The following is a 10,693-nucleotide window of genomic DNA, read 5'->3' as shown; positions in this document are numbered from 1 at the left end:
GTAATCCCATCAAGCGGCCCCTAACGCTGGCATTAAGGTCCCGCCCGCCTCCGCACGCCGTATCGGGTCGCTCCGGCAGCCCGTGTGTGATGTGCATGCTGTTTTCAGCCTCTCACACCCCCGCGGCCCGGTGGTACAGCCGGTGTGGGACGTAGCTGTCAGTCTAACCCATTCTCCGCCGCCCAGCACCGCCTCTCCGCCTCCCATCCTCATTTCATCCGTGTGCGGCTTGTGCGGCTCGTCGGATTCTCACGGCTTGGATGCTGCGCGCCGCATCGAGCTGATTATTAATATTACTATTATCGCTGTTAGCCTATTACAATCAGCATCATCATCATTATTATTATTACGGCGGACTGCGGCGTTTTGAAGACCCAGTACTAGTTGGGTTTTAAAGACATCTCTAAGGTCCGATTGCGTGCGAATGCTTCTCCTTTTTCCTGATGATACGGCGTTTCTTAACGGCTCTACGGCACAACACGGGAAAGAAAGTGAAAAGGCTGCCCGCGTTTTGCGTGCAAACGGAGGGGACCGACGGACAGGCGCTGGATGTGTCTGCAGAATGGTAAGACCGTATTCCTGTAGGGTGGGGGGGAATGCAATAGTTTGCAAAACGACCGCCAAGCCCCATGCAGGGGAGAGGGAAGGTTATACTCCGGCTGGGGCTGGGATGCATCCCCGCTTCTGCAGCTCTGAGCCGCGGGGCTGAAGTGGAGAAACGCGGCCAACTGCACCTCGGCTTCGGCTCGTTCAGGCGGACTGCGCCGAAATCCGGGGATGGGGAGTGTAATCGGAGTGTTAAAGGCTCGATGCACAACCTGTGGTTCCCACGGCATGTACTTTAGGTGCAGGCGCTTCTATCTCTCAGGGTAGGGAAACGGAGGTTAAGGATGGAGTCCGGTCCGTTAAATTATAGTAAAGGCAGCATCATGCTAAGGGATGGCTGCTTATTATGTGCAAGGGTGCTTTACACCGCTCGTAGGGCTAATTTACTACCATGTGTGGGGCTGCTTTGTTGCCGTGTGTAGGACCGCCTGATCACTGTACCCTAATTAAGTATGAACCAGGCAATGCGTCTCAGCCCTTTTTATTCGTAATCACTATTTATATTTTGCAAAAGAAACATTTGGGAAATGTTGCGATTAACACCTAGATTGTTTATTCTTGTCGTCGTTACTGCTTAGGCTGAGTTCTTAGGGAATGTATCCGGTTAGTTGCCGGGTCACTGCGTACTAGTAAAGGTGTTGTTTTCTCGCAGATTGGCAGTAGAGCGGGGTGAGTATGTTTCAGACGGGACCATTCACATATCCCTTCACTCGCGCATTTCAGCAGATCTATAAGCGTGCTTCCCCATAGATGCAGTCGCGTTGCAGTAAACAAGCGCATCAGTCAATAACTTCGCAGTTCGGGGCGAAAAATCTGCCTGAAAGCCGCGATAAGCCTTCGAGAAAGACAGAAATCACGACGCGCTGACTGTTTTGGAGCGCAGCTTCATCGTGCTGCCATCCGATGCCAAGATCGACCCATTAATCGCGCTGGGTTATGCTGCGCTCCTCAGCCCGATGGTCCGCCGTAGACGCACACGCATCGCGGTTACTGCTCTACAAGAAATAAAGACAGTGGCTAAAAGGCGGTGTTTACCAGCAAATATCGCTGACGTTCTAATAATAATAATAATAATAATAATAATAATAATAATAATAATAATAATGAGTGATTTGTAACACATGCACGGGGGGGGGGACACACCCACCACGGTGTGGGTACAGCGCAGCGCAAATGTAAACGTTGTGATTTGTCAAAATCCTGCTCCATTATAACATTTAATTTGCCTTCTGATTGCATAATGTCCTCGAAATGTTTCACCGTATTTAATGCTTTGTGTAGCAGGCTTTCGTAGCAGGCCCTAATAGCGCCCAAGCATGACTGGCTTCGGCTCTGCGTGTGTATTGTTATTCAGCATATTCACAGGCAGCCTGGCACAATGTAAATCGCACTTTGTCCTGTTATCCTGATAAAATGTTGTCGTACTTTTTAAATGCAAAGCGGCACCTCCCTGGGCTTTCATTGGCTGCGGCGTGGGGCACAGAGTCTGGATGAAATCCAAAGCAAAGCCCCCCCTGTCAGTGCAGAGGGCTGTGAAGTAGTTGGGGATTTGCCTGTCCTCATTGTGGGCGATCCTGCTGGGCGGTGTGGCACATTCAGAAACCAGTCGCAGGCAAAGTTCAGTTACCCACACAGTGTTTTTGTGGCTATGGGCGGCACATCGACTGTCTTGGGAGATTTGGGTGAGTCGTTTTAACTTGCATTGTGTTTGTTTAGCGGACCCTTTTATCTAAAGCAACGTACATTTTTGAGAGGAAGCAGGGTTAGACAATCCCTGGAGCAATTGCTGGTGGTTAAAGGCCTTGTTCAAGGGGCCCAACTGTGAAATTACTCTTCAGAGTTGGGGATTTGAACCGGTGACCTTTTGATCACAGGCATAGTGTCTTAACCTGCTCAGCCTCATGCTGCTTTTGTTTATAATAACTTTGTTAGAATGCCTTTGTCCTGTTACATACACAGTTGAGAGCAAAGCTTGGCTCAGGGTCAGCCGTTTATCCAGAGCCCCATGTAGCAGTTGGGGTTAAGGCCCTTGACCGGCGGAAATATGCTCACTGTGCCAGTCGGGGCATTTGAACTGGCAACCTTCTGATGATGGGCACAGAGTCCTCACCTGCAGGGCCGGACCCCACCTTATGAAAAGTACATTTATCAGGTGCCACTGAAGCGATATGATGAATTTACAGACAACAATAACTAGATAATTGTGTATGATGTTCCTTCTGTTACAATCTTTTTTTTTAGCTGATTGTATTGTTTTGTATTAGTGACTTGAGGCTAATACTTCACAAACAATAGTATTCATTGCATTTACTTTTTAAACTGGAGAAGTAAGTGGAGTGAATTTAAGTTAATGCAAAAATCGGACCTGGATGCCTCACTGGGGAGGTGTTCCGGGCATGTGTTCCTGGGAGGAGGCCCCAGGGAAGACCCAGGACATGCTGGAGGGACTATGTCTCTCGACTGGCCTGGGAACGCCTCGGGATTCCCCTGGAGGAGCTGGATGAAGTGGCCGGGGAGAGGGAAGTCTGGGTTTTCCTGTTGAGACTACTGCCCCCGCGACCCGACCTCGGATCTAGCGGGAGATGATGGGTGGGTGGATGGATGGATGGATGCAAAAATCGAAATGGTGAATTTGCTGCTATTCACTTTCAGACGAATGAATTGGTCAGTGTTATGTTTTGTATAGCTATGAAAATAAAAATCAAAGTATTGGTTAAATATAGACTTATAATGACCTGAGCTAAGGGTATCTAATTATCGGCAGCCTTTAAGAGTTATCTGCAGCCTCTCTCCCAGGACAATCGCTAAAGGAAGATAGAAGTCAAGTAGTACCTGACTTACCTTAAAAACCTTAAAAAGGCCTGGGAGATTAGCAGTGGCTAGGAAAATATCTGGGAATGAAAGGTAGGCGACCGGCCAATTTGTGGATGGTTAGAATGAGGATGGCCGGTGTAGGTGATGACATGGTCAGGATGGAAACGGAGGAGACCTCATAGGGGTATGAACAGGTGACTTCCGAGGCGCTTCTTGTTAAATAGGAGGGATTATGCAGTCTTGCGGGAAGGCCGAGGATGTATGTGAGAGCCTAGGCTGAAAACAGGCAAGATGTTGATTTCCCATCGGACCCCGGGGTAATCATGCGTCCCACAGCGGGGAACCGGCGTGAACTTGCTGGCTTTGCGAGCCTGGTGAGGCTTTAGCTCACATGGTGTGACTGACTGCAGTGTGAAATAATGCACCATTCCCCATTCCTCTTTCTAGTGCTGTAGTTTTACCACCAGTCTTCCATGGAAGGTCAACAGATATCTCTAGAGCCATCTGATTGTGAGAATACCTGGGTGACTAATCATGGCATAAATGCCAACAGCAGGAAGAATAACAACCGTTAAGGGCCTACGATGAGTGGGCTCAAGGCTGCGTCATCCCAGCTCAACGCCCGGATCCTGCTGGCTCACTCCTAGTCTTGAACAGGATTTTAACTGGAGTAAAGGCCCAACTGTGAAACCACTCTGCCAGCCACAGGATTTGAACCAGCAACCTTCCGGTTACAGACTCCTAACCTGCTGAGGACATATTGCCTCCAAAAAATGGATTCCAGTCAACCAGGACTCAAACCTGGAAACTTCTGATGCGTAGTCAGATTATCCGTTTTGCCACCAGAATTTAATGTACCTTATGGTACAAACGTTTCAGTCCTGTTCCACTTAGGATGCTGAAACGCAGGACCAGGAGAGAGCTAGATTCCTGATTCTCCAGCCTGCCCATGTGGTCCAGGTATATTCTGTAGAGCAGGGGATAGGCGACCCTGATCCTGAAGTGCCGGTATCCAGCAGGTTTTCCATCCTACCTGGTTTCTGATTAACCACACCTGATCTCAGGCAAATAGTAACTCATGAGGTAGGATGGAAAACCTGTTGGATTCTGGCACTCCGGGATCAGGGTCGCCGATCATTGCTGTAGAACAGTGGGTGCTTAAAGTGTTTAGGTGGAAAGGAAACCCACAGAAAGACTGATCAGGCAGAAGCCGTGTGTAACAGCAGCACACGGCCGCCGGCGCCTTTCGTCAGCTCACATTTCAAAGCAAACATCATTATCCAGCGAAATTCACAGAGACGCCGTGTGTATCGTGTTTGACTCGCAGGGGCTGCTGTGCTCTGAAACGCAAGATTATTAAAATTCCGGCTGCTTATTTCACGTTTGGTGTTCTGTTCTCGGTTGAAGTTAAAGAACCGAAGGGCTCGTCTGACAGAGAGCTGACACCTGCAAGCATGCACACACGTGCAGCGAAGGCGAGGGGCATCACACGCGTGTTAGAAACACGTAGCGTGATGGAGCGCGCACTGGCGTCTGTGGTGAAACGGCACTGTAAACGCATACGTCCCCATTCCCCTTTCAGCACCGTGCCGATACTGACGCAGCTCTGTCTGCGGTGACCCGGAATTCCTGGTTACGTTCTGTGTCCGTGTTTGTCTTGCAGCTCTGGGGACTGTTGGAGCGTTTACAGATTTTCAGAGACAAGTCTGGTCGGCCGTGACGTTTTGAATGAAGCCTGTCCGTTAACCCTTTCAATCTGCCCCTTTACGATGCAGTTTGTTTTCATTAGGTCTTTAAATGATGATTAATAAAATAATAATCAAATGTGAACAAATGATCAGTTAGTTAAATTTAAAAGTCTCCCTGTTTTTACTGTTATGAGAACATAGTTTGCCTCATTTTCCATTAATAAAGCACTAGTTGGTTTTGTCAGTTATAAACGGTGATTCAAATATAATGAAATAACTTCTGGCTTATCTTTCAATTATACATTTTAAGTCGTGCTTTTTCCCGTTTTCGTATAAAAAATGAGCAGTGATAGAATAAATGTATAATATATTATTGAAGTTATAACAAAAGTACTTCTGTCTATAAATGACATTAAAATGTATTAAACCTATTCTGTTAAAATGCTTTAATCATTGCACCATTCTGAATGTGTCGCAATGAAAGTAAAGGAGGTGGTTTCATCTATGATTGACTTTCCAAGCCATTCCAAATGCTGTTATTTCTCTATACTTTTCTGGGAATGATTTAAAGATTATCTGGCATGTATGCTTAAAAAATCTAAATAACTGAGCCAGTTGTTGCATAATTAAAGTGCAGGATTCTGTTTATTAGTATTTCTGGAATAATGCTGTTGAATGTAATGATTTTCTCACCACACCTGTCCACGTGAGATGTGATTTAATAATGCAGAACAGAATGGTACTTTTTTTAAATAGTGATCTGTATTCCACCTGATTGCTTTTGCCTGATTATTGGGAGGGGGGAAAAAACACTCAATAAATTGTCTTTGAATTGCTCGTCCTTAGGCTGAGATGCTGTGCGGCCAACGATCAATGCAAATACAAAGCAGGTCGGATGGTATATATACCGTCAGCTAAGAGCCAATGGGATGGATTCGGTCCATCAGAGACTAGAGTTTCTGAGCTGTCCATCGCAATTATAGACTTGTCATTGAATATATCTGGAGATAGGCCTCTGGCACCTGGCAACATGAGCAAGCGGTAAGATAGTAACACCAGCTACTCATAGGGTCCATCTGTTGTACCTTTGAGTACAGGCATTCAACCACTAGTCCACTAAAATATGCAAGTGGCTATGAATCTATATAAACAGCAATAAATTTGTCATTTTTCTGGTTCTACGTTATCACTTCTTTGTGGAATTTGGGTCTGTGTTTGTGCCTGCATATTATTTATGATATAGCTCTTGGGTACACAGTGCAAGGCATTTTCTCTTTTAAATTCCTAGGTACAGTTTTGCATATGTTTTCACCCTGAGAATGTGGCAGATATCATATTCAAATGTTTGCTTGGATTTTGATCTCGATGCTGATTATTAATCTCCTGACTGAATCTGTCTCTGGGTTCACGCCGTAAAAACAAACTTAAAAAGGGGTGGAGGATGGACGGTTTAGAATACTGCAGTAAACAAACATGAAACAGAGTTACCTCTCTCGCTTGGCCTCCGGCGTCTCCATGGAAACTTTGGGTGGCACCTGCCTTCCCGTGTGCCCAGATAAAGTGACATATTGGCCCTGACTCCAGACTGTTAGCGCATGAACCTACACCCCTACCGTGATGGTTCATGTGGGGGATGGTTCCCGACCGCAAAGCGTTTTGCCCTGTCAGAACCGCAGTGTGTCACTCGCAGATTCATCATGTGTCACCTGTGGGCTGTAACGCAGAGGCACATCAGACCTGCACGGAGATTCTGCTCCCTGTAATTTTCCCTCTGACCGCACATCGTCACGCCCATCGTCACATATTGATCCACGAGCGCGGCTGCTCTCGCCGATAACCCGTGGACCCAAAGGACCCATAGCTTTCGAACGTGATTGGAACTTCCTGCGCTTCCCTACATTTTCGAAACAATCCAAGTCGCAAAAACATAGATTCCCACTTGAGGAGTTGGGGGGGGAAGTGAGAAGCGCAGACGACTGACGTCAGGAGCACCGAGAGAGTGCCAGGCTGACCCTGCTGGTCTTCTGGTACTGCGCAGCGCTTAGCATGACCTGCTCCAGGTGCTGAGGGACGTGCTCCTGTTCAGCTCGGAGCTGAGACCAGCTGCATGAGTAGGACTGGCATTTGCACTTTTAATTATTGCTTTTTGACCCAGTTCCTTTGCTTCACCCAAACTCTAACAGGAGTTTCCCCCGAACCTAACAAAGGTTCTCCGTAACCATGACTAGGGTTTATCACAACTCTAACTAGAGTTCACCCTTATGCTAACTACAGTTTATCCTAACCCTAAGAATTCACTCTAACCATGACTAGAATGCACCCTAACCCTAAATAGAATTTACTATGACCTGAATAAGGATTCACCCTAAGCCTTAGGAGGGTTTACCCTAACCCTGACCCTAACCCTAACCCTGACCCTAACCCTGACCCTAACCCTGACCCTAACCCTGACCTTGTCCCTTCTCACGCTCTCGCCCCCGGGGAATGTGGCATTCCTCCCTCCAGCCCCCTCCCCATCTTGCTCCTGATCATCATGTTTCCTGCCTTGTCCCTGTGACCTCATAATCATCTCTGGATCATAGCCCAGTGCTGTCAGTAAAACAGACCATGTTAAGATTAGGCCGAAGGAAAAACAGCACAATGGAAACGGTGGCTGTTCTAGCAGGCCGAGCGGACGGAGAGCGATGGCGGTATGCGTGCCCTGCAGATCTGCGTCGTTAGACCTGTTATATGGTTCTGCTGTGCGGGCCCAGCGCACATTAAGGTCAGTAATGGAGCATCCGCGGTCACTCCGTCTTACTCTTTGGTAGTCGGAGGATTTGTGGAGGTGCTCCTTCCCTGCCTGTCCCTGGAAATGAATTCCTCCCACACCCTATATCACTTTCTGTGCTTGTTTTGTTTATCCTGCCCTCAGAATCATAGGCTGTTCTTCATATTTGACAGTTTGTATTATGCGGGGCTGAAATCTATTAACCCCCCCCCCCCCCCCCCCCCCCCAAAAAAAAAAATAAAAAAATTGCACAAGATTATATGGTGCTAGCTGGTTTATCTCTATGGTTTTGGTTTTGTGTACCAGTGATGCTCTTCTCCTTTTAGGGATGTAAGTAAACAGGAATACATATGTGATTATGTGTTTGAATGTATGTCTCTTTAAGTTTTATCTGTCGAATGCAGTTCAGTAACCATCACAAATACATGCAAAGCCTGAGACGGTAAGTGTCGGGCCTCCAGTTCACCTACAAACTGTCTGTCCGGCTGGGTTACCTTCTCATGACCAGCACAGGTCAGCCTGGGAACTTAATCTCTTCAGAGCAGAGTATAGGAAGAGCAGAATTCAAGCGAATGGCAGGAAGATAACGAGTTACCCTTAAGGCCTTACTATGCGTGACTGCGGGACGCCTCTCGTACATTAGTGCCTACAAAAGGCCTCGTGTTTTTTTTCCCCTGGAGATTGAGCCCCCTGCATGATCTCGTTCCCCCTGTGGCATTTCGTCATGCATTGGATGGTCTTATGCAAGACAATGAAATGGCAGTTAATTTGTAGGTAATTAGGACCCATGTGATTTAACGTTATTGAAGGGGACAGTGCGGAGTGCAGCCAGGTTTTAATGTCACGATGCACCGGGAGAATTAAGAAGAATCACCTCGAGAAGGATCTTTTGTCTGTCTCAGTCCAGACTCTGGGTACTGAAGGCTGTACAGCTGGTAACTGCGAGCGCAGTACTGAGTGCTCAGGTTTCAGTTTTAATGAGCACAAATCATCTCCTGGGCAGGGATAAATAAACAAATGCTTACAGGAGTTTATATAATTCCCCTAAATGTATTGGATTTGGTGATTTTTTTTTTTTAAACCCTGGAATCTGGCGTCTTTCAGCAGGTTACAATACCAAAATGCCTGCACGAGCTTGGGAACTAAGATTGGTTCCTGTTGTCGTGGTGACAGATGTGTACATAATTCCCATCAGATTTTTTTATTTTTTATTTTGGTAATTTGGCGACAGCTGTCACCCCCCCCCCCTTTTTTTTTTTAAAGGTTTATTATGTTATAGCTGTTCCTTGCAGACTCTGACACATGGTCTTTGTACTGCAGCCCGGTTCCCCAAACGCTGCTGTATGCAGAACCTCAGCAGCCGAAGATTCAGTCTGGTTCGCTTGATGTCAGCATGTAGAGGCTCCTATCAGCGGATCTGAGGTCTGGGGAAAATGCTCAGTAATTCAGCTCCGCGTTAAGTGATATGGATTTAAGCAATGACATTTCCTACAGCTGTCCCCAAGCAAATTAATAACATGGAGGACTGGCTGATCCGACAAAGTGGCCACATCTGACATTTATTTTAACAGCGGGAAGCAGCCGCGGGGCCTGGTCGGGGGCCTGCCGCATGCCGCCCCCCAGTTCCGGGGGTATGGGCTCGGCGCAAATCCGGTTCATTTGATTGAATTATAAATAGTAAGATTCCTTGTGTTACGTATGAGGTGTGATTCAGTTAGTAATAAGACTGGAAGCTGAAAGACTGCAATCGGCAGTAAGGAGCGGCCCGGTTCTGAGCTGGACCTGCCAGATAAACGCCAGGTGCCCATCAGCCCACGGATTAGCGCTGATGAGTTCACAGGAAGAGTCGTTTGCAGGATGTAGGCGTGTCTGTCCTGCCCGTGCCGGCTGGCTCTGCTCGATTCTGCCGTCCGACACTCCTTGGAGAGCTACTGCGAGGTAGCAGGTCCTCACTGCAGGCTCATTCGCTTCGTCTGCTCTGTCGGATTCCGCCTCGTTTGATGCCCATGAGCTAAGCAGGCGGTGGAAATGGTGTCAGTAGTTTCGGTTTGCATCCAGCGAACGATGCGGCCCGGGGGAGGGGGCTGCTGTGAGACTCGGAGCAGGAGAGCTGCTGGGTGTCTCCCCCCTCAGTTGTTTTTTTTTGACATTTTAGGGTGTAAACAAGCGTGATCTCTGCATAAAAATGCTTTCTCCTCATGAAAATTTTCTTAGAGATTTTATCTGTGGCTTTCATCCTCTTATTGGGGGAGGGATATCGTCCAAGGGAAGGCCCTCACTATGTGACAGGGAGGAATAGATATGCAGGTGCGACCTCAGTAACATCGAGGTACAAAACGTCCCGAGGGCAGAGGCGTATACAGGGGCGGGGTCACAGGGACACTGATTGGCCCCCAGAGTGGCCCCTTCTCTGTCATTCACTGATTCAAAGCATATTATTGGCTAGCGATGAGGTTGACCCCTCTGTATGGTCACGTCTTCTGAGGAAGCAGGGATAGGAGGTTTGTCTGATCCAGGTCTGCTCTGTGCCAGAGCCCTTCCCTGATCTGTGCTCGGGTTCTGTGGAAAGATTTCCCAAATAGACTTGAGTCACTAGTTACCTCTTTATCACCGGCTGCTCATCGACATCACTCTGACTTTCTAAAAGTGGCCTCCTTATCAAATTATGTACGATGTTCAGCTGAAGCGGAAAAGAGGTTAGCAATGATGGATGGATGGATGAAAGAGTGAACTGTGTTGGTTCATGGAGAAGACCTGCCAGCTTCTCACCTTCTCCAGGACCTGATATTCTCCGTAGTGATGATGTCATACGGGT

The 10,693-nt window shown here is 47.6% G+C and overlaps 1 protein-coding gene across 7 annotated transcripts in view; it reads left to right on the top strand.

Annotated features, from left to right (window-relative positions):
- Positions 1-227: 227 nt before the first annotated feature.
- Positions 228-10,693, top strand: part of tenm4 (teneurin transmembrane protein 4) — a 135,682-nt gene continuing 125,216 nt past the window's right edge. For 6 of the 7 annotated variants that reach the window (XM_048982009.1, XM_048982008.1, XM_048982007.1 and 3 more), the window contains exon 1: positions 228-565. The gene's annotated coding sequence lies outside the window, so the exon portion shown is untranslated. Of the gene's footprint in view, positions 566-1,240; positions 1,276-10,693 lie in introns of those variants that run through there. The other variant, XM_048982004.1, reaches the window with a different exon arrangement.

The sequence above is a fragment of the Brienomyrus brachyistius genome, chromosome 17, assembly GCF_023856365.1.
Source record: "Brienomyrus brachyistius isolate T26 chromosome 17, BBRACH_0.4, whole genome shotgun sequence".
Classification (NCBI taxonomy): Eukaryota; Metazoa; Chordata; class Actinopteri; order Osteoglossiformes; family Mormyridae; genus Brienomyrus; species Brienomyrus brachyistius.
The sequence above is the reverse complement of the archived record's forward strand: the minus strand, read 5'-3'. Positions and strand labels throughout refer to the sequence as shown.